This window comes from Halichoerus grypus, chromosome 5, assembly GCF_964656455.1.
Source record: "Halichoerus grypus chromosome 5, mHalGry1.hap1.1, whole genome shotgun sequence".
In the NCBI taxonomy this organism is placed as follows: domain Eukaryota; kingdom Metazoa; phylum Chordata; class Mammalia; order Carnivora; family Phocidae; genus Halichoerus; species Halichoerus grypus.
This window is the reverse complement of record NC_135716.1, coordinates 159,852,803-159,880,581: the sequence shown is the minus strand read 5'-3', so window position 1 is coordinate 159,880,581 and position 27,779 is coordinate 159,852,803.

The following is a 27,779-nucleotide window of genomic DNA, read 5'->3' as shown; positions in this document are numbered from 1 at the left end:
CAGCCAATGTGAAGGGATGAGTGTGTCTGGTTGCGGAGGAGCGCCTTTGAGTGAGTGTTGTGTTCGTGTGTCTTTGTTCACATGTCAGCTTCACCTCCAGGGGCCCCCATGAAGCAGATTCTTCCTCCCCTCTTTATCAGTCATTATTCCTAATGGGCCCACACTGCGGGGAAACATATCCTCTCAATCCACATCTATTCTGGTTGTTTTGCTTTCCCCGTGCCCCCAGCTCTGGGTTCCAGTGGCAAGATGGCCAATTAAAGGCCTGTTCCAGCCAACTGAGCAGCCAGGGGGGGACAGCAGTCCAATCTGAGAATTTGAAGAGGCCCCTGGGTGCTCTCTGCTACACATGTGCTGTTCCCTGATGCTCCAAGCCTCAGCCCAGGTGGGCTTCCTCAGCTCCTTGGGGCTGGAGATCGTTAGGCCTCCCACTCAGGGAGAGTCATCCAGCCACAGGGCTGCCTATGGGGCTGGGGGACAGTGTCCTGAGATGCCTAGGCCTAGAGTCTGGGGCCACTCTCCTGCCCCCTCGCACCCTGTCCCTGTTTCCCTACCACATTGCTTGCTGTGAGCATCCCCGTTTGGAGCCGAGTAAATTTATGGCATAATCCCGCATGGAAATGCATGGAAATGCTGCCAATTACCATCAAGCCAAGAGAGAGGCTGCAGCCCTGACGCCCTCCTCGGTCTGCTGTCTGTCGGCTCGCAGCCTTCCAGAAACCACAGGGAGCTAGAAGCCAGCCAGGATGGCCCAGATTGGCGGAGCGGGGCCATTTGTATGAAACTCTTTACTCGACTCACCTGGCCTTGAAGGTTTGTGGCAGGAGCGGCTCCTTCACAGGAAACCTGAGCAAACCAGGGAAATGTCATTCCCGGAGTCTCGGCAAGGCCGACAGCTGATGGGATTCATCTAACTGAGATCAGTTCATCAAACTTGGGTAGAGCTGAGCCTCTGGAAGACGGGGAAATCTGATACAATCGCGTCTGCTTAAAATGCAAAGGCTCATCGAGATTTTGGAAACACTGTAAGGAGAGTCTCAGCGAAGCCAGGAGGAGCGTTTAGCAGCTCTGAGCTGGAGCTGGGAGAGGGAAGCGGGCAAGGGCCTGCTCCAGGGAGGGGTGGGGCGGGCGGGGCTGGGGCAGGAGGGGAGGGCGGAGCTGGCCGTCCAGGCTCTGCCTCTTCTCGCACTGAGACCAACACAGGACTAATGACGCCTACTGTGTGCAGGCCCAGGACTAGCTCTGGGGACTGGGGTGCAGGCGCTGTGAGACGCAGCCCCGCCCTTGAAAACCTCACAGTTTAAGGGGGGAGGCAGACAGGGAAGGGGCATCCTCTGACCTGTCCCTGAGTAGGGTCTTTATCAGAGGCTCGAGGCGCTGATAAGAGAACGAGGTGGGAGAACTTCGTGGTGAAGCACTCAGGTCCTGGAGTCAGTTGGGGCTGGGTTCCAGCTCTCCTGGCTCACCATGTATTTACCAGCTGTGTGTCCTTGGGTGCGTCACGTAACCCCTCTGAGCCTCACTTGCTTCACCTGTGGAATGGGGGTAACAATTCCTACTTCTCAGGGAGTTGGGAGGATTGCTGAGATATCGTGTATAAAATGCTCAGCCCTGGGCTTGGCGTATAGTAAGTGCTCAGTGGTGAAGCTGGCATCCAATGGGGAGGACCTGGGAAGGGTTCTGGGAGGAGGTGGGGACACCAGCTAGGCCTTGAAGGATGGGAAGGACTTCAGGAGGTGGAAGGGACAAGGGAATACCCCATATTTGTGAAGCGAGACATGGCTGGCTGTCTGCTCATTGCTGTGCCCCCTACCCGCCCCCAACCCCCATCCCCCCAGCTCTCCTAGAGGCAGAGGTGGAGGCCTGGGCCAGGAGTGGTGGGGGCCTGTCCCAGGTAAGCTTCCCTTTCCCTACCACCCCGTCAGGGCCCCCGTCTAGCTCTCCCCTCACTCCATCTTGCTCCCCTTCCCCAGTGCGGATTTAGCAGTCCTCCTGAGATGCGCTTAGCGGGGACCAATTTCCTGCCATCAGTCAGGAGCGGTGGCATTTGTAGGACAGCGCGGAGGCCTGGGAAGGGGGAGGAGAGAGCACGTGGTGGCTCCCCTCTGGGACTGAGTACTTGGTCCTGCCCTGCCCTGGCTGCCCTCTGCCCCTCAGGTCTGTCTGCCCCTCCCTCTGGCTGGGGTTCCACTACAGTTAGGATGGAGGAGAAGCAGGATTCTGGTTCCTGGGGCGGGGGTGGGGAGGCAGGAGCCAGGGCTGAGCTGGGTGGAGGAGCGGGGTCTGGGAGGAGGTGGCAATCCAGGGGGACCATCAGTCAAAAGGGCACCGAGTTTTGTGTGAGTGGGTCCTCCTCAAGTAGGTCATCCATATTCTGGATCCTTTCAACTTTGTGGCTCTGGGTAATTCAGAGCAGGAACGTGGGGGCTCGTGGCAGACTCCAGTCTCAATGGGAAACTGAGGCAGCAGTTCAGGGCCCAGGAGGCGGTGAGTAGAAGCTGTGACTCAGGCAGCACAGGGGTCCAGGCTCTCATCAGGCTGCCGGGTGGGGTTCTCTTAACCCACACGGATGCACTCTTGAGTTCAGAGGTCTGGGTTGGCCTCGGGCCTGCAGCTGGCCACTGCTGACAGCCTCCTCCAGGAAGCTTGCCTGGATGCAACCAGGCCCTCTCTTTGGGTCAGGAGTCACACCCGGGTCTGTGCTACGTTCTCAGTTCCCTAGCTCCTTAGCTAGACGCAGAGCTACGATTTATTGAACACTATTAGATGCCAGGCCCTGGGCCAAGTGCTTGATGTATATTAGCTCATTTAATTCTTTATCAACCTGGGGAGACAGACATGATTAAAATTACCCCAGTGTTTTGAGGAAATGGGTTCTGCGAGGCTGGATCATTGCGCAAGGTCTTTTTTCAAATGTCCCCTCCTCGGAGAATCCTTCCCTGACCTATTTGATTCGGTTCCTCCCCCGCCCCCACATCTGGGCCTCTCCGTATTCTCACTGGGTTTTCTCCTTGTTTGTTGCCTGCAGCCCCTGCTGGTGAGCTCTGTGATGGCAGAGCCTTGGCTCTCTCGTTGCCCCGTGTGTCTCCGCGTGGAGAGCCGCCCCTAGAGCTGCGCTTTGCATGATGAATGTTTGTTGATGAGCGGATGGATGGATGGATGGGTGGATGGATGGATGCCCCATGGCTAACACTAGCAGAGCCAGGATTCCAACCAGGAACTGGATTCAAAAGACACCACTTGCTGGCAGTCGCCACACCAGTGCTGCCTGTCACTGTCAAAAGGAAAGCAGCTTATGGAGGGAGGGGTCATTACATGTGGTGGATGTCTTGGGTCTGGGGTCCCAGCAGACCAGGATCAGCCTGATTGCTGCTCTGGAATGAACAGCATTAAGTCAAAGATGCTAACACTCAGCCCCCAGCCCTTGTCGTGGTTAGAGGAAAGAGAGAGAAATCAGTTTCAAGTTGCTGGGGCAGAGGCAGCTGGCTGGCTCTGGGAGGAGGGCGATTTTCTTTGCATTTAGGACCTGGGCTCCTCACCCCTTCCAGGCCAGAGGAGCCGGACACGGATGGATCTGCTATCTAAACGGAGCCCAGCTGGGGTGGGCTGGGGGCCCTGCAGGGCTGGGTGCTGCTCCCTGAGCTCAGATCTGTATTAGGATTTGGGGCAGTCTATTTGTCTGGGAATGACAGGGACGGGGAGAAGGGCTTTTGGGAGATGAGTGGCAGGAGAGATAAGCCTGATGTGTGACTTTTTGACGCTTGGTTGGTTTGAAAATAAGTCCTGGGCCCAGGTACCAGATTGACAGGGGGATCAGAGAGGGCCGTTTACTTTCCGCCTTCTGACTTTAAAAAGAGCCCACGAATCAGGAGACTGGGTCCTAATGCTGGAGGAGGGTGGGGCTGGGTCACAGGTAACCTTGGCTAGGCCACAAGGGAAGGTCAAGTGCCCAGGCAGGTGCATTTTGGAATCAGCCCCAATGATTCTAAGTTTCTGGGCTTGCCTTGGCTTGTGTTCTGGGAAGAAGCCTGAGTGCTTGGAGCTCACACACAAGAGGGCCATGGAGGCAAGGCCATCTCCCCCGTGCATCTCCAGATCTGCTCTCGGCCCTTTCCTGCTGCCCTGAGCTGCAGAGGACTCATCAGTGTAGACACTTCAGCAGGCTCCTTTGTCCTTTGGCTGGTTGGCTGGGTCCATGGATGGTGTTTGGGGGTTGTCTGGGCCCTCTGTGAGGCCACAGCTCCTGCCATGTGACCCTCTCCCTGCAGCGAGGGCCCCCAGGTTCTCTCCCTTCCCTTCCAGGCCTGGGGCTCCTACATCACCACTTACTGATTGCCCTACAGCTAGCCCGACCTCTGTCCCTAGCCCCTCCACTAATTTTTGTTTAATTTAAATGTGACATCTTTCCTGCTGGGATCCTGACTGATACACCAGGCTTGACCACACAAAGGACCTGTCTCTTGCTTCAATCGTGTTTGGAAGGAACAGGCCCTGGGACCCCACCTCCTCCAGCCTCTGACTGCCTTTCTACCTCCTCTCCAGCTCTCCAGTCACACCCTCTGGGCCCATCTCCTTGGCCGTGCGGTACCTCTAGGACCTGTCAACACCTTTTTTTGTGGTTAGCTCCTTATTGCCGACCAACCATGAGCTCCCAGATTCCTTAGAATTATTCACAGCCAGCTCATCCTGCACCCGTGGGCCTCCTACACCTACCTCTCGCTGGGCTTCTGTTTCCACCAGGATGATGTGGCTCTGAAGGGGGTGGAGGAGAAGTGTGAGGGTGCCCAGCATCTCTTGGAAATGCAAAACCAGCAATAACAGCCGTGCCCTCTTCCAGGACGTGCAGAAGTCGTCCCAAGATGAGTCCGGTCCAACAACTCTGGACACCATGGCAGCCACCGTGGCCCTGGGGAAGACCCTGAACCAGGCCCTTTGGGATCGCATGCCCTGCTTCTGCCCATGCAGAACCCCATCTCTGTGGCTTCCTGGAGAGCTGTTCCTGGATGAGGAGGTGAAACTCACCGAGAAGATGGGCAACCACCTGACCAACCTCAGGCTGCGCGGGGCGAGTATCTCCCTGAAAGCTCACTCTCAAGCACGACTAGGAGCCTGGCAGCCTTTGGAGGGGGGCCCTCTGTATCCCCTGGGTGTCAGGGCTTCTGCCTGAGCCTCTCCTCCAGCACTAGGCAGCTTATGCCCAGCCTGGACCCTCTCCCAAGCTGTGGACCAAACGGAAACAATAAAGCTTTTTGCAATAATAGCAACAACAAAGAGGTGCTCCCATGGATATCCCCCCAAGGGGTCTGTCGCTATGGGAATAATGGAAAGCTGCTTGCTGTCTGGGTTTCTCAAGGCTGGTTTCCTGCCTCTGCGAGTTGGCCCAATCTAGGGGCAGAGGGAAAGCCATACTCCTAGGGGTCAAAAGATGTGTGTGGCAGATTCTGCTCTTTCAGGTTTCTCATCTGTAAAGTGGGGGTAATGATAACCGTGGGGCCACCAGGTGCCAGGTACTATATCCAGGGCCATATATACAGGATATCACTAGTTCTCCCCCGAAGCCCTAGGAGGTGGCTTCTCTTAGCATCCCTCTTTGACAGATGAGGAAACTGGGCCTCAGAGAGGTGAAGAGCCTTGCCCAAGTTCAAAGTCTGAACATGGCAAGCTGCAGTTCAAACCCAGGTCCCTGTGTGCTCTTATTCCCAGCGCCCTCTCTGCCACACTTCTTAGGGAGTGTGAGACTCATCTCTACAGCAAGGCCTTGGAGTCGGCAAAGGGCAGTTTTCAGGATGCCTGCTGCTCAGCACGGGGACAGGCCTGGGTGGTGGGGCTGGCTTTCTCTCCTTCCCTTCCCTGTCATCCCAAGAGAACTGGGCAGAACTAGCTTTTGGGGAACATCACAGGCCCCCACCCTCCCATTTCTCACCTGGGTGGAGGTACTAGTTTTCCTTGCTTTGCACCATGGGAGATTGACTACCTTCATGGCCCCAACTGATCACCTATCTGCATCCATACTGGTGTCCTTCAGCTTTGTAGCACCTTCCTATTGTGGCTCTGGGCTTCTCACTTTGGTCGATGGGACAGTAGCCAACTTGGTGCAAGCAGTAGTTAGAAAAAGTGTTCTCCTGGACCCCTGCCACTGTGAGGAGAGCAATCTAGATCCAGCCTCCTAGGAGATGAGAGAGCCTCCTGGGAGAGCAGAACGAGCCATCTCAGGCAAGGCCTTCTAGACCAGCCAGGGTCCAACCGGTCTGCCAAAGACGCGTGAGCCAAGTGAGATCAGCCAAGCCCAGACTCAAAAGAAATAAATGGTGATTTGTGTTAAGCCCCTCACTTCTGGGACCCTGGAGGGTTCTCCCTCTGAGGCATCTCTCTCTCCACCAGGGCCAGGCCACTTCTGGGCTTTCAGGCCTGGGGAGGTGAGGACTGGGGTAGGTGGGTTTCTACTTAGACCCGATGCATGGATAACATTCTTCCAGCTCCCTGGGGCCCTCACCCCTGGGCTTCTCAGCATTTTTTCCCTGAGGGTTTCCCCTGGTTCCCCAAGTCCCTAGACCAACACCAATGGGGTTCTCTTTCTGGCTGTTCCATAAGAAGCCAAACATGGCACAGAACACGTACCCCAAAGCAATATAGTCCAGGGCTTTCCACGGCCATCCCCAACCTACAATCCCACTGGAAAAGGGAGGAGGGTTTTTACACCCAAGGGCACTGAGGCCCTCAGTGTAACACCAAGATTGCCCCCAGGTGATTCTCCTTCCTCTCCCCAACCAGGTCATTCTTGGTGCTATGTGTTGCAGGTAGGAACCCAGAGCTCCCTCATTTCACTGCTGGGAGCGCTATCTCATTGTCCAGGGGGAGACTTTGGGGACATGCTATAGGCAGATCACGGCTTTCAGAAACCACTGGACTAGAGGCTTGGAAGGCAGGGACCATGTCTGATTCATCCCTGTATCCCATGCCCAGGACAGGGAGGTAACATGCCTTTTACTGCTGCTGCCGCTCACTGAGCTGGTGTGGCAAATGTCTCCCCACCGATTTTTCTCTTTGCCTCTCCCTGTGCTCCTTCCTTATCCAGGCTGTTGCTGTGCCTACAGCTCCGAGCCCCTGGCTCTTGTCTCCAGGATAAAGCACAGGGGCTCCTCAGCTCCCTTCTTCAGGAATCCCGCTGGGCTTTGCCAGAGCCCCTGCTCCTCTCGGGACCTTTCCCTGTTGTGTTGCCATTCAGGCCCCAGGATGGCTGGACACGGGCACCTCTGCTCCAGGCCGTGGTCTTTCCAAGGACATCAATGGCAGCCCCACTTTCATTGTGATGGCTTCTGGCCCCACCTGGAATGGACAGGGCGGAGTTCACTGTCATTTTAAAAATGTAATTCAATTTAATATTTGGATAGGTAAGGAATTCCTGTGGTTCAAGGGTATCTACAGTGAAAAGCCCCCCTCCCACCCCATCCCCAGCCTCCCGGCTCTGCCACTGAGGCAATGTTCCCGGTTTCTTGTGTGTCCTTCCAGAGATAGTCCAGCCAGGTAAAGGCAAACATATGGATGCACACACGTGTTTTTATAAAATATTCTTTCCTCCTCTTTTATTCACAACTGGTCCCATATAATCCACATGCTTCTGTGCTTTGTTTTGCCAAATCAAAACCGTGGTGAGCTGTCACCCCCTCCTCCCACCTGTCAGAATGGCTAAAATCCGCAGTACGAGAAACAACAGGTGTTGGCAAGCATGTGGAGAAAGGGGAGCCCTCTTACACTGTTGGTGGGAATGCAACTGGTGCAGCCACTCTGGAAAACAGTATGGAGGGTCCTAAAAAAGTTAAAAATAGAACTACCGCATGACCCAGCAATTGCACTCCTAGTTATTTACCCAAGGGATATAAAAATACAAATTTGAAGGGGTACATGCACCCCGATGTTCAGAGCAGCAACATCCACAATGGCCAAATCATGGAAAGAGCCCAAGTGTCCATCGACTGATTAATGGATAAAGAAGATATATAATTATATATTATATTAATATGTTATATAATATATAATAATATATGATTATATAACATATGTAATAATATATAATGGAATGTTACTCAGCCATCGAAAAGAATGAAATCTTGCCATTCACAATGATGTGGATGGAGCTAAGAGTATTATGCTAAGTGAAATAGATCAGTCAGAGAAAGACAAATATTATATGATTTCACTCATATGTGGAATTTAAGAAACAAAACAGGTGAACATAGGGGAAGGGAAGGAAAAATAAAATAAGATAAAAACAGAGAGGGAAGCAAACCACAAGAGACTCTTAACTATAGAGAACAAACTGAGGGTTGCTGGAGGGGAGGTGGGGGAGGAATGGGCTAAACGGGTGATGGACATTAAGGAGGCCACGTGTTGTGTGAGCACGGGGTGTTATATGTAAGTGATGAATCACTAAATTCTACTCCTGAAAGCAATATTACACTATATGTTAACTAACCTGAATTTGAATAAAAACTTGGAAGAATAAAATAAAATAAAGTAAAATAAAGCTACCTGATACACCTCTTACCGACCAGACTGGTAAAGCTCAAAAAGCTTGCTAACATACCGTGCTGGTGATTGGGAAGCAATGGATATCTCATGTGTTGTCACTGGTACAATCTGGAGTGGGCCAGGCAATTTGGCGACATCTATCAACATTACAAATGCATGTGCCCTTTGGCATGGCAATCATACTTCTGAGAATTATACAAAAAGATACATATGGACGTATGTGAATTGGTGAATATACAAGATCATTCCTCATATCATTGTTTGAAATAGGAAAAAAAAAAAAAGAAGGGGAGGAGGGAATAAATGTCCATCAACAGGTCATGGCTTAAATAAATTGTGGTTGTATGCAGCAATGAGATACCAGGTGGCCATTATAAAAATGAAGAGTGACCCAGCAATCCCACTCTAAGTACATACCCAGGAGAATTGAAGACCTATGTCCACACAAGAGCTTGGACACACATGCTCATAGCAGCACCATTCAACATAGACAAAAAGTAGAAACAACCCAAACATCCATCATCGGATGAACAGATAAACAAAATATGGTACATCTATACAATGGAATATCATGTCTAATGGACCTAATTTAATATTTTGTCAATGGCTTCCCGGTTGTCCCGAACTATTATCAAATAGTTCATCTTTTCCCCAATGACTTAAATCCTACCTTCATCATAGACTACATGCTCACATGTTTTTGGATTTATATTTGCACTTTTCTATTCTGTTTCATTGGTGTGGCTGTCTAGGCACGAGCCACCACCACATTATTCTAATTATTGCAGTTCTAGAATGTATTTAAATAGCTGATAGGGCTAACCTCCACTCATTAGATTTCTTTTGAGTTTTCCTGGTTATTTTGCATGCTCATTCTTCTATATGAACTTCAAAATTATGTTTCATTAAAAATTCTCATTGGTATTTTCTCTCAAAAAAAAAATCTTAAAAAAAAAAGGGTTGCTTGGGTGGCTCAGTTGGTTAAGCGTCTGACTCTTGGTTTCTACTCAGGTCATGATCCAAGGGTCCTGGGATCAAGCCCTACATCTGGCTCCATGCTCAGGGTGCAGAGTCTGCTTGTCCCTCTCCCTCTGCTGCTCCCCCTACTTGTGCTCTTGCTCTCTCTCACTCAAATAAATAATCTTTACAAATTCCCATTGGTATTTTAATTGAAACATAGAAATATTACAGACTAACAAAGGGAGAACTGATACAGCTTTATGATGTCAATCCTTCCTATCCAAGAACATGGTATGCCTTTCCATTTGTTCAAGTCATCTTTTGGGTCCCTCAGTAGAATTTTAGGGTTTCCTTTATGTTTTTTGCATACTTCTCGGCATTTTATCTTTTTCATTGTAATTGTAAATATCATATGTTCTTCCATTATATGCCCCAACTAGTTGTCATTTTTAAGTAAGAAGACCATTGATATTTGCATATTAATTTTGTAGCTGGCCACATTATTGAATTTCTTTATTGTTGGTCATAGTTTTTCAGTTGATTCTCTTGGTGTACTGGGCATATAGTCATATATTCTGCAAATAATGATTATTTTACCTACCTTTTCAAATTTCATATAGTTAAGTGATTTTTGTTATTTAATTGCATTAGCTTATACCTAGAGAACTAAGTCAGGTAATAATGAAGATATTGGATGTCCTGGTCTTCTTCCTGGCTTTAATGGGAGTGCTTTTAGAACTTCCTCATTTGGAGTTAAGATGGATATATTTTTATCATGTTGAGAAGTAGTTGTTTGTTTTTATTTTATTAAGAATTTTTTAAAAAATTGAGAATGGTTGCTGATTTGAGCAGATAATTTATGCTTAGATTCTCCAGTATGATAAGTTATATTAATAGATGTCCTGATACCTACTATCCAGCATTTCTTTCTCTCTTTGTTTTGAGAGAAAAAGCATGATCTGGGGGAGGGGCAGAGGGAGAGAGAGAGAATCTCAAGCAGGCTCCATGCTCAGCGCAGAGCCTGATGAGGGGCTCGATCTTAGACCCAAGATCATGACCCGAGCCAAAATCAAGAGTCAGATGCCTAACGGACTGAGCCACTCAGGCGCCCCCCTAGCATTTCTTAAACCCCACTTGATACTGTTCTTTTTCTGCATTGCTGGACTCTGTATGCTATTGTTTTATTTAGAATTGTTGCAGGGAAATTTGGAAGTAGTTGACTTGTTTTTCTACTCTTTGAGTTGGGTATTGGTATTAGTACTAGAGCTATGCTCACTTAATTAAAAAAAAAAAAGCTAGAAACTTTTCTTCTTTTTCTATGCCCTGGATAAGGGAGAGATCCATCCCTTAAAGATCTGGTAGAATTCGAGGGGGCCCACCTCCACCTGCTGCTGGCACCCGGGAAGAGGGTCTTGGGGACACAGATGACTCTGTACGTCTATAGTTGGTCCAGAAGAACAAGTTCGGTGGTGTTGACCGTTGGTTCAGAGTTACAGACTCCAGGTCCTCAGGGTGGGACCCTCCCTCCCACCCTCCTGGCTCTCCATGCTGGGCACACCTGCATGATCATTGGGTAGGTGCATGGATCCTGAGGGAAGGCTTATAAGAGCAAACTACTTCTTGAGAATAGATAGGAGCAGTAGGCTTTCTTGAAGCGTTAAGGCTTTGCTGGACCTACTGCAACAAAAGGATCACTTTATTTATTTAAGATTTTATTTATTTATTTGACAGAGAGAGAGAGAGAGAGACAAGCGAGAGAGGGAACACAAGCAGGGGGAGTGGGAGAGGGAGAAGCAGGCTTCCCGCTGAGCAGGGAGCCCCATGTGGGCCTCAATCCCAGGACCCTGAGATCATGACCTGAGCCAAAGGCAGACACCTAACCACTGAGCCACCCAGGCCCCCCGGATCACTGGATTTAAAGTCCTGTTTCTCTACAGTGTGAAAGTAATGGTTTTTAGAAATTGATGTATTGGGAATCAAACTGGATGTTTCAGGAATGCAAGGGAAGTCATCTTGCAAATAGGGAGCGGCTAGGGAGGGTTCCACTGCCCATCTGGCACCCCTTTCCTGGTGACCTCCATCTTGGTAAAGAGACTTGGTTTCGCTTAGTTATGCTGGTTCTATAGAATCAAACCTGAATCATAACCCAGGAGAAATGCTGACAGGACCTTTATCTGGATAAGGGGTGTAGAGGTCCTTCTGAAATAAAGATAAAACTTCCTAAGTGGAAAAAAGGAAAAAGAGCACAGCCAAGTGGGGTGGGCAGACACCACCTGGCAGGAAAAGGGCTGGATTTGGAAGGGAGAATTTCCCCCGATGAGCTTGGAAGTGTGGTGGCTGCCCAGGTGGGGCTGGCTCCGGGCACCCCTCCCCTCTCCTCCCCGCTCTCTGAGCCCCTGGAGAGAAGCTTCTCTAGGTGGGGGTGTGTGTCTGTTGGCTGGGTAGCAGCTGGTCCACGCCCATCCTCCCGGCGATGGTGTGCCGTTCTCTTTGTCTCTGGGTCTCCAGGGGTCACGGTGCGTCTGCCGGTGCCCATCACCTCTCCCTCTGCTCTAGTGCTGTGTGTGCAGTGACCAGCAGTGGTGGGCGGTCTCTGCTCATTTCTGTGCGTCGGCCAAGGACGCTTCTTGCCGACACTCCATAAACACTACTTTATAAGCAGCAGGTACTTCTCCCCCGCCCGCGCCCACCCCTTCAGGCCTGCTGGCACAGTTTAATTTCCAGCCCTGGTATTTCTCCCCAGCCCGTGACAACCTCAGGTGGAAGCAATTTCACCGTCTTGTAACTCACCGGGTCATTATAATTAGTATCAGGGCACCTGGGGCGAGGGCGGAAGGAAGGAAAGAAGAGTTCATCCAGCCAGGCGGAGAGCAGCCTCGGTGGGCTGGGGGCTGGGGCGCCCCTTCCTCCTGCTTCAGCCTGTAACTCAGATTTTCTCAGGAATCTGATTCCACCCCCCTTCCCTCTGTGTGTGTAGGGGGAGGTGGGGTGGGGAGCCAGGGACTGCTGAGCCAGGCCCTGGGTTCACACAGAGGAGAGGGACCTGACCTGAGGGAGGGGCCTGAGAGCCCACCTCTGAGGTCAGGGTGGGGTGAGGGCCCTGGAGGGAGAGGAGGGACCCTACCTTATACATCCCCTTGTCCCAAGGACCTGGTATCCCAGCATGGCGCCCCTCCCTGCCTCTGATCCCTGCTGTCCCAGAGCCCGAGCCCATCAGAGCAGGTGGCAGACCTGGGTACTGCCCCAGGCACAGCCAGGAGTCGGTGTGATTCCAAGAGAAGCAACAGGAAGCAAAATTTCTCATCGGTTTGGTGAAGCTTCTTTCGTTGCAAGCAGTGGAAATAGACTTAAGCAAGAAAGGAGGTTTGTGATCAGGATGTTGGGCCATCTCAGAGTTAACAGGGGGAGAGCTAGCAGCTTTGGGAAGTCCCGACCAACGCAGCCCCAAGGACCCTGGAAGTTGGAAGAGGTGGGTCTTCTCCCCAGGGAGCAGCTCATGTGACTCAGTTCCACAGCTTCTGGTCTCTGTGTTTCCAAGTTAAAAATTCCAAATTCCGCAAAGAGGCTCATTCATTTGTTTGTTGGTTTGCTTGTTCAATACATATTTATTGAGGCCTCCCTCCTCCCTGCAGTAGGTAGGCAGCATCCTGGGCTCTGGAGAGACAGCAGGGCTCCCGTGAGACGAACTTCTCTCACATCTTCCATTGGGGTGGGGACAGAGCGTGTGGATGGCTCAGTTTGGGTTAGGTGTCCACCCTGAGCCCATCAGCTGTGGCCAGGAGGGGTTTGTGAGCCAGGAGGCCACCCCAAATGGGTTCTACTATAATGATTGAATAGCCCTTTAAGACACTTATCAGCTCTTGATTGACATTGCAGAAAGCAGGCGGTGGGCTTGAAAGAAGCAAGGCTTCGTGGAGGTTATTTTTCATCTAGGCAACAAGCCTTTGCTGTAGGCAGACCGGGCACTATCCATGGTGCGTGGGAGGGCCAGGGGCCTGGGCGGAGGACCACCACATATGCAGCAGCCCTGCCTCAGCCAGCGGCTCTGGGTGACGCCTGGATCTCTCTGCCTTCTCTCTTCGGCCCCTGCCCTGGATGGAAGCTTCCATGGACAGAGACCAGCCTTGCTCCTTCTGGTATCTGCCACAGCAGGAGCCAGCCCGGGGTTCAGGGCAGTCTTGGTGAGGGCTGTGACACGTCTGCTCCCCCTACCCCATCTCCGAGCACCCCACATCCCGTAGGCACTGAGTCTGTCCTGTTCCCTACAGCTTTCTCCATTCCATACCCAGGAAAAAACTCACAAGCACCCGCTCACTTCCCCTCCTCTTCCAACCCCCCAGATTTCCCGGCCTGAGCCCCGGGAGGCCTGGCTTAGCTGTGCCCCATCTCAGCAGAAAAGTGCCTGGGACTCCCCAGGACATTCCCAAATCAATTACATGGGGCTTCCCACGTTAGGCCCAATTCCTCAGGTCCCCGGCTGCCACCCTTCCCAGGCTGGAGCCTTGTAAGGGGACCGCTTATAATAATACCATTATTCTCCTTAGCCTGGGGCAGGCTGAGCCCTCAGTGAAGCAGGCCTGCCATTAGAACCCTGCAGAAACAAAGTAATAGCCTGCACAGAAAGTCATTTGTAATGTTGCTATAATTCCCATGATTCATTAAACAGAAATGGGAAATGATAGCGTTTCCCCTGAAAAAAACTCCTCCTGGAGTCGCATGCTGAGTTCACTTGGCTCAACTATTTTATTGACTAAGCATCTTGTTGTGCTGATGTGAGGCGCGCATGCGCCTGGCGCCATTTGGTTTTATAGCCATGGAAATGGAGGCCGGGGAGGGGGTCCCGCCAGGCTGGGACTTGACCTTGGAAATGGAGTCACTGTCCGCACTTGAGTGGCCCAGGCCTGCATCTCCTGCAGGCCTGGGGCCCTCTGGAGCCCTCTGGGGCCTGGGGTCCATTTGACCAAGGCCCCCACTGTGTCTCCAGGAGGGGAGCAGTGTAGAAGGCCCTGTTCTGTGTGTGCGGAGCCCCGAGCTGATACCGCCCAGCCCTGTGAGGGGCCCACAGCGGGGCCCTGCCCGGCCCTCCGGACACAAATGATCTATGACCCCCACCCATCTCCCTGCTTCCTTAAAATGGTCTTACAGCCTCACCACTCAGCCCCCCAAATAGGAACCTAGATGTCACCCTTGATGCCCTCCTTCCATCAGCCATGAGCTGGCTGCCAGATTCCCCCCAGGAGTCTCTGGCAGAGAGACCTCTTCTTCCTCTGCCACTGATGGGGTACAGCCCTCACCATCTCCTGCCGCCACCCCCCCACTCCCAGCCAGGCCCTGACCAGCTACCCACCTGTGCCCCTACCTCCAGCCTCCTGCTCCCCAGTGAATCCTCTATGTGGATTAGAGGCCAAGGCATTGTTCTAAGAAGCAATTCTGACTGTTTTAATTCTGCTTGGAACCTCGGCTGGCTCCCCATTGCCCATGTGATCAATCCAGAAGGCCATTGCGGGGCACTCGGGGCCCTTCCTGTGCCGGCTACAGTTCATGTACCTTTTCAGCTCCTCCTCCAGCCACTTTCCACCGTGCATTCCAGGCTGTACCAAACCTCAGGAGCCCTCAGGATCTCCGGGGATCACACACAGGGTCACCCTGTGTGTTCACGTCTTCTCTATGCTCTTCCTTCAGCCTGAGATGCCCTTGCGCTTCATCCCTTGGGAAATCCTGATTTCCTCCTGCAACAAATTGCTCCTGTGGTCTTCCCTATCGTAGGAAATGGTGCCCCAACTTCAGAGGCCTCCTTTTCTCTTTTTCTTGGACCCTGTATCCTCGTATCTGATCTGTCACCAAATCCTGTTGCCTCCATCTTCAAAACCTAGCAAGAATCTGACCATTTCCCACCACCCACTTCCCCAGTGGGCTCATTTGGATTATGGTCCTAGCCTCGTCACCGGTGTCCCCGCCTCTCTGTCCCTCTCCTCCTTCCCACTGTGTTATCAGGAGTCTGAGCATGCTGCTCCTTTGAGGAAAAACCCTTCACTGGTTTCCCATTTCCTTCCTTCCTTCTTTCCTTCCTTTTAAAGCTCCACACATATTGTGGAGCCCAGCACAGGGCTTGAACTCACAACCCTGAGATCAAGACCTGAGCTGGGATCAAGAGTGGATGCTCAACTGACTGAGTCACCCAGGCATCCCCCACTGGCTTCCCATTTCTCTCAGAGAGAAAGCTACTGTCCTCACCATGACCTTGCAGATCTACAGTTTGGCCCCCATGACCTCCTTGACTTTACCTCCTACTGCTCTCCCCATGCTTCCTTTTCTTTAGCTGCCCCTTCCTTGACTATGCCAAGCATGCTCCTGCCTCAGGGCCTTTGCACTTGCCAGTTCCCTTTGTCCACCCCCCCACCCCCAGTTCTCTTCAAGGTCATCTTCTCAGTGACACCTTTCCTGACCTTCTTCTTAAAAATTACAAACTTCCTGTTCCTCTGGCACTTCCTAGTTCTTTCTTCCCACTTTATTTTTCCCAGAGTATGCATCACCAACAACACAACTGTATATTTTATTATTTTATTTATTTATTTATTTATTTTAAAGATTTTATTTATTTATTTGACAGATAGAGACACAGTGAGAGAGGGAACACAAGCAGGGGGAGTGGGAGAGGGAGAAGCAGGCTCTCCCCTGAGCAGGGAGCCCGATGCGGGGCTCGATGCCAGGACCCTGGGATCATGACCTGAGCCAAAGGCAGACGCTTAACGACTGAGCCACCCAGGTGCCCTTTAGTTGTTTTTTAATTTTAATTTTTTAGTTTGTTTCTCTCCACCAGACTACAAGCTCCATGAGGGCAGGGCCTTTTGTGGGGTCCTTTTTGTGTATCTTTATACCCCCCCAGCCGTGCTTGCCTGCAGCAGACATGCATTAGACATCTGTTGAACGAGTGAGTGCTGCAGGCTTCCTACTCGCTCGGCTGTCCCCGACGCCCTGCTGGCCCGTCCACATGGAAGGGATCACCCGCACCTGGGCCTTCCCACACACAGCAGCCAGGCCTCTGTTACAGCAAACCGGCATTTCCTGGGTTTCTTTTGGAGTGGATTTCCCTCCAGTGGAGAGCTCCATGAGGACATTGCTGTGTCTTATTTATGTCTGAGTTCAAGCTCCCAGCGCGGGCTTGGCCTGTCACAGTTTGTCTAAATTTATTTTTATTGCTTTGTCCCTTCTTGCTGGTGCTCCCAGCCCCGCAGCGCCAGGACTGTCCCCCTGAAGAAACTGAGGTCTGGAGTGGGGGAGGCTTGCTCAGGGTCGGTGGCAGGGCCAGAGAAACTCTTGGTCTCTCGGGTGATGAGGAGCAGGACACGCAGGGATGGGTCGTGGCCCCTGCTGCAGATGGCCCAGGGCACCCACAGGCCTCCCACAGAGCCTGGAGGACCGGCGCAGGCCCGGCGCCTGGGGCAGTTGTGTTCCACCAACTCCAGACTGGAGGCTGCTTGGAAGCCCTCTCACAAGCCACTCCGCTGAGTGATCTCCCCAGAAATGGAACTGAGCAGAAGCTCTTGATGAGGGAGTTGGCCCAGGGCTGCCTCCTCACCCCCACTCTGATGAGAGTTGAGGCTCCCCTCATCCGGAGAAGGTTGCAGAACTCAGAAAGGGGGACCAGGCCTTCTGGAGCCGAGACTGTGGACGGCCACCTCTCTTCTGTTGTCTGCACCCCAACACCCACCATGCTGGACTCTGTCTCAGTGCTGCCCGGAGAATGCCCGGGTTCCAGCATCCTGACCGCCTCCACAGCCATGAGCCCGGGCACGGGTGCAGGGGCTGGGTCCCCCCGGCAGAGCTGAGCACGCCCTGGCTAGGTGCTCGGGAAATGGTGGATGAATTTGTGAGCCTAGAAGCTGGAGTGAGCCCTTCTTTGTGATCCTGCAGGGGTAAGTTGCTTGGCTGCTCCGTGAACACTTCCTGTAATGAGGAGGCCACTACCTATGCAAGTTGCAGATCTTAGTTGGGTTTTCTAGAAGCAGACTCGGGGACAAGGATTCCAGTGCAACCAGCTTACAGGGGAGGTGCTCCAGGCAATGTTCGTAGGGGAAAAGGAGGGGGAGACGAGGAAGGGAAGCAGCCAGGACAGGACGTGACATGAGCAAGGTACCACCACGGGTAACTGGAGCGGGATTCCGCTGTGGGCAGCGCAGAGCGTGTTGCAGGGTTATCCCAATCACGGGGAGAAGCGGGCTGTTTGTTCACCAACTCCCATTAGTCAGGGGCTGCCACTAACTCCGGGAGCTCCCAAGCACGCTCCCTCAACCTGAAAGGGGGTCCCAGTGCTGGCAGTAAGCTGGGGGGCTGTGGCCGGGACTCTTGCAGGTCGGGCACCTGCTGACTTCGGGGCACTCGGACCCTGAGCTGCACATCACCCCCCTCATATCACTGGTTCCAGCCCCACCATTCTGGGCCCTTCTGGATGACCTTCGGCCGTCACCTGTCCCCAGCAGTTCTCCCGTCTCCTGTCTGCCTTCACAGCGGCCAGCATGAGCTTTCTAAACCCCTGCTGCTGCACTTTCCACACGGCACCTGTATTGCTATGTGTCCGTGTTACCTGCTGTCTGGTTGGTATCCCGTATATACACATGTGAGCTCAGGAGGCTGTGGGGTCCAGGGACACTTCCCGGGCACTTAGTGGGTGCTCAATAGATGTCGGTGGAACTGAGCTCACTGCAAAGTTGATCCAGTCCCTCCCTTTCTCTACAGCTTTCGCTGGCTCCCCAGGTCTTGAGGGGGAGAGCCCGACATACAGGCCCAGCATGACCTGCCCCTGCTGACCTCTCCAGCTTCAGGTTCCAGAATCTTCACCCCCAGGCCTCCGTCTGGCCATGCAGGAGTCTTGAGGAGCTTTGTGCACCCCTTCCTTTCCTTGACTCTGGCAGGCTACAGATTCAAAGCCGGCAGAGGCCAGGCTAGAAGGCGGTGAGTGAAGCAGTCCAGGGGGAGGGCAGCGCCGAGTGGCGGCCGCTGCCATGAGCTACTGAGAGCATATGACCTCTGAGCATTTATGCCCAAGTGCTCAGAAAACTCGGTGCCTCTTGACTCCCAGCAGGATTTGGCTGAAGAAATGCAACCTAGGCCGTGGGCTGGGCCCATACACACCTCTTTGTTTGCTATGCCCTGCTTCTACCTCCTTGTGAAATCTAGCTCCTCCTTCAGAGTCTGGTTCTGAGTCACGTCCTCCAAGAAGCCTCCAGGGATTCCCCCAGCTGGCAGGACTGTCACAAACTGTGGAACTTCTAGTATTTGCATCACTATAAAAAACAAAACAGAACGCAACACCAAACACTATGTTCCAGGACCCATGCCAGGGGCCTTCTACATATCTCATCTCATTTAATATAAACTTTAAAAATTTATATTTTGTTATTGTTGTTGAACGACATAACATATATGCAGAAAAGTACACAAACTATAAATGTATAATATAACAAGTAATTATAAAGCAACATCCATGTGAATACTGCCCAGGTCAAGAAATAGAATTTATTTCATAGATGAGGAAACATGGACCCAAAGAGGCCGAGTGAGTGTCCTCTGGTCCTATGGTCAATAAGTGGGAAAATTAGAATTTGAACTTGAGACCGCCTGACCCAGGAGCACGTTTCTATTGCTCCAAAGACGCCTCACCTATGAGTAGGGTTGTCAGATTTAGCAAATGAAAATACAGAATTCCCAGTTTATTGTGAATTTCAGATAAATAATGAATAACTTTTTTGTATAAATGTGTCCCTAATATTGTATGAGACATATTAAAGAGTTATTACTAATTTATCGGCAATTCAAATTTAAATGAGCGTCCTGTCTTTTATTTGGCACCCACATCTCTTGGGCTTTCTTGTATGATGGTCGTTGGAGCATGTGTCTTTCTCCTTCTCTTTTGAGGGTGCTCCCCTATGCAGGGTAGACCTTTGCCTTATTCTGCATACACACCCGGGGCCAGGCTCAGACGGTGCTCGCTAAGTGCTACTTGTATGAGTACAAGACGCTGGGGCGGTTTCTGTGAACTTGGCCCTGCCTCTTTCCTGAGCAGACTTTGGATGTTTTGCAGAAAGGAGATGAGGGCCGCTGGGTCTTCCTTTCTTCCACCCCAGCACCCCACTCCCGCTCTGGCTGCCTCCTCCTAGACCCAAGCCCACCCTGGGAAGGACCAGGTATTCCCTATCCAGCTGTGGGCCAGGGGTCCATGGTGGGGGCGGGTCCTGGCGGAAAGCACTGGGGCCTCCCACCCTGGGCTGTCTCCGGTAAGCAGAGGCCGTGAAATGAGGCGTTTCAGTTCCCTGAGTCAGAAATGGACAAACCATAGGGAGAATGATTTGCTTTTCAGATATAGCTGCTCCAGCTGGGGGCTTTACACCTGAGCGGCCGCTTCTCCCGGCCTCCCTGCCAAGCTGACTGGCCCAGCCCCCGTCATCCTTAGCCTCCTCGAAAAGACAGGACAGGAGAGCACCCCACCCCCTGGCTCCCATGGACCGGAGGCCTCGGCGGATCCCCACGCTAGCTGTGTGAGGCAGGCCCCGTCCGGTGGCCTCAGCGCCTCCCCTCAGCTCCCTCAGCACCCCGTCTTTCTTCTTCTGCATCTCCTGTGATTGGGGTATCTTCCTGCGTGCTGGGCAGCACAATATAAAAATCCTGGCCCTCCTGGAACCGTCATTCTCGAGGCGGGGGAGATGGACCACAAACAGTAATAAGTCAAATAGAGAGACAAGTGCCATGAGAAGAACGAAGCCGGGAGGCAGGGCACGGAGTGTCACTGTCTGGGGAGGAGACACAGGAGTTCAGGCCTGGAGCTGGAAGGGGCCACCTGTGTACCTTCCTGCGGGAGAGGCCAGGCAACCACGGGAGTCTCCCCCGCGTCAAGGGCACACGGTGAGGTGAGACCCCCTCCGTCGGGGCTTGCGTCTGGCGGGGGGGTTGTAAAATCAAAGGTGCGCAGATTTATTGTCTGGCCGCCATTTCTTGAGCCCTGTTACCAGCCCAAGTCTGGTCTGGGTGCCTCCACAGTGTCGTCCCAACAATGCCACAGTCACCACAGGAAGATGGTACGAGGATCATTCCCACTGAGTGGATGAGGACACTGAGGCTCGGGGATTGTCCTGTGACTGTCCGGGGTGACACAGACCACAACAGAGTTCTGATTGGAATCCAGGCTGGTCGGACCCCAAATCCCGTGCTCTTAAAACTTTAAGGTCTTTCAAAAATGGAAAAAAAAGAAAAAGCTATTATTTATTAAATCTAGCCCCACTGTGGGGAGATTTGAATTTAGCCCCCCAGGGTTTCCTCTGAGAGGTAGCCCCTAGGTCAGAGTTTTCTGCGTGGTTGCTTCTTCCTGAATTTTCCTTGTGTCTACATTTAGGAGTTCTCTGTTTTCCATGGACCTAGGCACTCTTGGGCTGCTTGGAGACGCAATGGGTCTACTCCAAGTTCTGGCTACCAACCTGCCTCCTCCAAGAAGTCTTCCCTGATTGAATCCTTGACCTGGTGGCTGCCTCTCTGTCTGCTCAGTTCTGACATTGAACAGCTCCTTAATCTTTTCCTACTTGCCTCCTGTTACAGGCAGAATTGTGTCTCCCTTTACCCCCTCACCCCTGATTTGTATGTTGAGGTCCCAACTCCCAGTACCTCAGAATGTGACTGTATTTGGAGACAGGGCCTTTAATTGGTGGTTAAGGTAAAATGAAGGCATTTAGGGTGGGCTCTAATCCAGTATGACAGGTGTTCCTATAAGAAGAGGAGATTAAGAGGCAGATGCCCAGACAGGCAGACCGTGTGAAGATAATAGGGAGAACACGGCCATCTATAAAACCAGGGAGAGAAGCCTCGGAAGAAACCAACCCTGCCCTGAGGCTGATCTCAGACTTCAGCCTCCAGACTGTGGCTTAAGCCCCCAAGTCTGTGGGACTTTGTTATAGCAGCCCTAGCAAACGAACACACCCCCTTCCCCTTTTTCCAAGTCCCTGTTCTGGATGGGAGAGCCATGCTTCATGGGCTCGCTCTCCCCTGCTGGGAGCAGGGCAGGCCTCCACCTCCTGGTGTTACGTGGCCTGGGTCCCCGGGGAATAGAGGTCAAGGGTATTAGCTTGTTGCAGCCACAGGCCTCGCTCTCATTCCCAGCCGCCGACTGCCCGTCAAAGCAACATTCCCCCCGAACTGACACTCCAAGACGCTGCAATTCTGCCACGCTGCCCTTCTGACACACAGGTGTTCTGCTGCCTTGTCATTCTGATATGTCAGCCGTCTGCCTTGCTTAAATTTTGCCCCAGCAAAATTCCAGAAAACTGACATCCAGAAACATAGACTTTGGCGGCGGCCGCACTCCCCCCTGGCCACGTTCTGCCATGCTGACATCTCACCCTGTGGACGTTCATGGTCTCGGATACATGGACCCCTCCATATGCTGACCTTCTTGGGGGAATGTCAGGGTTGGTCAACCTTCCAAGTTCACCAGCTAACAGGAGTTCTGTGTGTTTAGCTCTTTCTCTGCGTGTCCCTAACATGGTCCTCCAGCCTGCTCTTCGCTTCATTCTGCTCGTCCGCAGAACGTAACCCTTGGCATTGACCTTGCCCCACACCACCTCCTCCAGATTGGACCCATGACCCCCACTCACGCTCTCCTGATGTCCTATCCTAATTGCTCTGTTCAACTCAAATACACTAGACATATTTCAGGCCATTCACACCACCTTCTAGGGAAGCCCTTGCCCCATCCCTGCTGAGTGCACAGAGGACCATGAGAGGTGTCCCTGATACAGCTGATCAGAAATAGACTCTTTACTCAAGGGAGGCCTTGCATAGGTTGGCCGTGACCCACTGAACTGTTCTTACTCACAACACTCTTGACATTGAGTATGTGGTGTCTTTGGACACCAACAACCAATTCACTGATTCTTCACCACCAGCTGGATGCCCCACCTTTCAATTCAATTCTGACACTATGTTCCCAGAGGTAGCATCAGGCCCCATAAAGTAAAGGGCTCCATCCCACAAGATTGCCTCCCACTTCAGATGCCAATTGCAAGTTCTGAGCTTTCTGTACTTCTGATAGACCAGCTATAGATCGGGGGTTCCCACGAGCCCCTCCTCAGGTTGTATGATTTGCTAGAAAAACTCAGGGAACTCGGGAAGGCACTTCACTTGCACTTACTGGTTTATGATAAAAAATACACTCAGGAGCAGCCAAATGCGAAAGACGCATAGGGCAAGGGGTGGGGAAGGGGCTCGGAGCTTCTATGTCCTCTCCGGGTGTTTCACCTTCCCAGTACCTTGATCATCAGCCTGGAGGCTCTCTGAACCCCTTTGTTTAGGGTTTTTTATGGAGGTTTTAAGATGTAGGCATGACTGATTAAATCCTCTGCCATTGGTGAGTGATTAAGTCTCTAGCCCCTCTCCCCCCCCACCCCCCCGGAGGTCTGGGGTGGAGCTGAAAGTTCCAACCCTCTTATCACGCCCTCTTTCTGGCAACCAGCCCCCTTCCTGCAGCTCTCTAGGGGCCCCCAGCCACCAACCATCTCATTAGCCTACAAAAGACACTGTTAATACTCTGGAGATTCCAGTGGTTTTAGGAGCTGAATGCCAGGAACCAGGGATAAAGACCAACTCTTTACTTTTTATTATATCACACCCATGCACATGTGTAATTTCAACAAATCCCTTTTCCCCTGAAGTAATGAATGAATCTGTCTGTCGTAGCTGAAAGATCCCCAGGTGGTCCCTTGTGCTGACTTCCAATACGGCCCTTAGCCTTTTCCTACTCCCTCTACACACTCCTGCAACTCTGGAGTCCTGGGTTCTGGACTCAGCTGCTCCACATGCTAGTTGTGTGACCTTAGGCAAATCCCACCCACTCTCTGAATCTCCGTTTCCTGATCTACAAAATCGAAATGGTATTATTACTATCATGATTAACTGCCCCCAGAGGGTTGTTGTGAGCACAGATGAATGAAAAGCTCTGAGCACAGACGTCCACAGAGTAGGTGCTTAATCAACAAGGAGGTGGTTCAGGCTCTGCAGCCAGACTCAAGCTCCACTGCCTGGGTTTGGATCTAGGAGCCACCACTTACAGGCTGTGTGACTTTGGGAAAGTTGCTTACCATCTCTGGGTGTTATATGTAAAATGGGTATACCATTGTATTTGCCTCCTTGAATTGCTGTGATTTTTAAATGGCTTAACATAAAAGGGGTTTAGATCAGTGTCTGGCATAGAGTAAATCCTATACAAGTGTGAGCTATTAGTGCTTATATTATTAGTTATATTAGTGTCCTATATGTTGCTAGTTACAGTTACCCAAGTATTAGCTACTGTTACTCACTATACTTCCTCTGGATGATACCATGTCAGTAGAATCCTCCCACTCACCATCTGGTGACAGAGTGAAAGCTCTTTGTGAATCCCAGAACCACTGTCCATCGCATCGCCCCGTCCCCTCTGCCTGGGTGTTCTGCCCATTTTCACTTGGCCAGTCCCACTTGTGCTCTGATCTCAGGCCACAAGCTGCTTCCTTAGGGAAGCCTCTCTGAGTTCTTGATAAGTCAGCCTCTGATATGCACGCTTTTAAGACCGCGTGTCTCTTGTACACAGCACTGATTATGATCATTTTACCTCTGTTTCTGTATCTGATTCAAGCCTATCTCTTTCCTTCCCTTGACCATAAACTCCCCGAGATCACTGATATGTCTGTTTTCTGCTCATCTTTTACTCCAATGTCGACATGTCGTAGGTGCCCAATAAGTATTTGTTGAGCAAAGGAGTGAATGAATGAGCAAATGTCTTCCTTGCCTTGTCTAGCTCCTGGGCCAGGCCCCCTCTCCTCAGGGCTGCATCAGAGCTGGGCTCCTTGGTCCATTTCTCTGGGTCATTCTCTGAGCTCCAAATTTGGGGATGGGCAGAGAGGAGTGTTGACATGGGGTCAGGGGGACCAGAGGAGCAAGGGGCCCTCACAGCTGGACACACAGGCAGGAAGCAGAGCCTCTGGGAAAGTCCCAGGATCAGTGGTTTCAGCCCTGTGTGGGGAGGAGATGCTCTTATCCCAAGGTGGCACCCTATCATTTCTTCTATGTCTGGGCTCCCTTCCTACTATCCTTACTCCCTTCTTGGGCTTAATCTTCCGATTTCAGACACTCCCAAGCATGGCTATCTTCCTAGAAGTGTTTCCCTAGCCTGTCCAGGGGTGGGAAGAGGTTTCTGGAGGCCCTGGTTCTTGCCATCAGTCTTGAATTGAAGTTTTGAGCACGGCTGGATGGTCCACCTTCCACCACTAGCTGCACAGTGCTTGGAGAAAAGTCTATTCCAGAGACCCTCCAACCTTTCTGTTGACGTGCTATTGAGAGAGTGAACGAGGACATTTGTAAATGATGAATGTTGGAGCCATTTGCCTCCAGCCTGACACTGGCTTCTGGGCCCTCTCATGCTTTCCTGGCCTCCGGGTCACCAACCATGTTCTCCTCTGCCCCCACCCTGTCCTGGATCTTGCCCCCTCGGTCAGCTGAGCCCCCACCCATCATAGCACAAACACGTTATTTTGTGCACAAGCATGTTTATGTTCTTCTACCTACAAAAGAACCTCCCCTGACCCTAAAGTCCCTGGAACATAGCACCTCCCTCTTCACCCACATGGCTCATCTTTCCTCCATGGTCAAATATCTAGAAGGAGTAATCCTGACGGAGTTAACCCAAATCCTGGTTCTACTTGCAGCTGCAGGCCTTGGGCAAGTTCCTTTATTTCTCTGTGCCTCTGTTTCCTCATCTGTAAAATGGGGCTTATAATATTTACCTTACAGGGATTGTGGGAGGATTGAGATCATTCACATCGAGCACACAGCACAGTCAGGCCCGTAGGGAGAGCTAATTCAGTCATCAGTGGCGATTGTGATCGTGGTCCCTTCTGCATCCCCATCTTCCAGGTCATCCCCAATCAGCCTGGCTTCCTCCTCCACTGAGCAAATGCCTCTCCGGTTCAAATCCCTGATGGCTTTCCAGTGGCCAGTCCCTTCCCAGGCACCCTCCCAACTTCCCTGCCATCTTTGGCACTGCAGTGGGAATTGATCAGGGCAAGGTGGAAACCTCCAGAAGTCCTACAGGGAACGTCCACCGGTGGCTGCAGGGACAGCCCACGCTGAAGGGAGGGCTGACACATGTTTGTGGCAAGAATGAAAGGCTCTGCCAGGACGGCTCTGAAAACATAAGGAATGGGACTTCCCACGAGCTTCAACGTGTTTGGAAATTGCGCTGGGCTCATTTCAAAGATATTCAAAAGGAGTTTGGACTGGCAGTCCCTTGAAGGCAGGGACCGCGTTTTATTTGACCAGCACAGAGAAGTCGCCACAGCTCTTTGTTGAATACACAGGAACAGGGGTGAATGTGTTTATGGAATCGGCACGCAGCCCATTCTGCTGCAGTTATGACAAGGAACAGGGGTTAATGCTTCCTTGGGCTGAGCTCACAGCTTCGTCTCTACAGTTCCAGGGAAGAATCTTTTTCCTTTTTAGTTGAGGCAGCCTAGCTCCTGCATTGCACAGAGGGCTTGGTTTGATCTCCTATTTATTACAGAGAATATTCTCTGTTATGGTGAATGTAGGGGATGGAGTTTTAGGAGCCTGGGTTTTCACTGCTGCCTGTGCCAGCCAGCCTGCTGGGGACACTGGCACCCCCAATGGGGACTGTGGCACTGCGTTCATTCTCTCATTCATTCTTTCTTTCATCAAATGTTTTGAACAGCCATCCTGTGCCAGGTCCCGAGCCAGGTGGAAGAAATATGAAAACTGCCAGCAGTAGGGCTGAATAACAGCCCCCAAAGATCCCAGGTCCTAATCCCCAGAGCCTGTGAATGTCATCCTATTTGGCAAAATGAACTTTGCAGGTGTGACTTAGTTAAGGCTCTCGAAATGGGGAGAGTGTCCAGAATGGCCCAGGGGAACCCTACGTGTAATCACGTGTCCTTCTGAGAAGGAGGCAGAGGGAGATTTGGTGCAGATGAGGAGAAGGGGTTGCGGGCAGAGGCTGAAATGATGCTCTTACTCTTTGAAGATGGAGGAGGGGGCCATAAGCCGAGGAATCCAGATGGCCACTAGAAGCTGAAAAAGGCCCCGAAATAGATTCTCCTCTCAGAGGCTCCTGAAGAAACCTGCCTGACAGCACCTTGACTTTAGCCCGGTGAAACTGATTTTGGACTTCTGACCTCCAGAACAGTAAAAGAATACATGTGTGTTGTTTAGACCACTAAGTCTCTTTGTTACGGTGGTAACAGCAAACTCACATACCATCCAGGGGATGAAATGACACCTTTGCCCAAGGGTGAGTGCTGAAACGGGGTGCAAGGAGTTGCACGCTGAGCTAGGTCTTAGAGGATGGGTATGAATTTCCCAGGTGGACAATGGTGGGCGGGGGAGGGGCCTTGGGAATGAAAAACAGCCCATGCGCAGGCAAACTGGTGTGTGAGAAGACGAGACGTATTTGTGGAGCAGTGGATGTCGGGGAGTGGATGGGAGTTCAGAGCATAGGAGATGCGGCTGGGGCGGTGGCTGGACCAGCCCCTGGAGGCTCTCCATGGCAGGGAGTTGAGATTTGACCTGTGGACAATCGGATGCGACTGTGGTGAGTTGCATTTATGACCCCAATTCTTCATCCCTCCTGTACCCATGCCCATTGCTCAGGGACTTTGCATATCCTCCCATCAAGGGCAGAGTATGGTTTCCCACCTCTTGATACTAGTTCAGCTGTGTGTCTTCCTTTGGGCAATAGAATGATGTAAATTGGCCATGCGTCAATTTTGGGCCTGGGTCTCAAGAGGCCTTGCACATTTCTGCTGGTCTGAGGAGAAGATATGCCCCAGTGAAGCCAGACCAGAGCTGAGCCCCCAGCTTACCTGCAGACCATGAGTGACCCTAGCCAACCCACAGATGCATGAGTTATAACAAATGACTGTTAGTTATCCTAAGCTGCTGAGTTTTGGGGTGACTTGCTATCCAGTAATAGCTGGTTGTTGCACCAATAGAGGGTTCAAAGGAAGAGAATGACTTTCAGATCTGCATTTTAGAAGAATGTCTTCAGTGTTGAGATCCTGGAGGATGGTTGGAGGAGGGGGGCCTGAAGGTGTGGTCCGGGTGAGAGGCGGAGAGGGCCCCCATGAGGCAGGAACAGTGGAAGGAGGGCACAGATACAGGCACCATTAAGGAGGCAGATGAGACCACAAAGCTACATTACAAATTAGCCATAGGGATTGAAGGAGAGAGGAGATTTGGATGATGCCAGAACTTCTGGCATC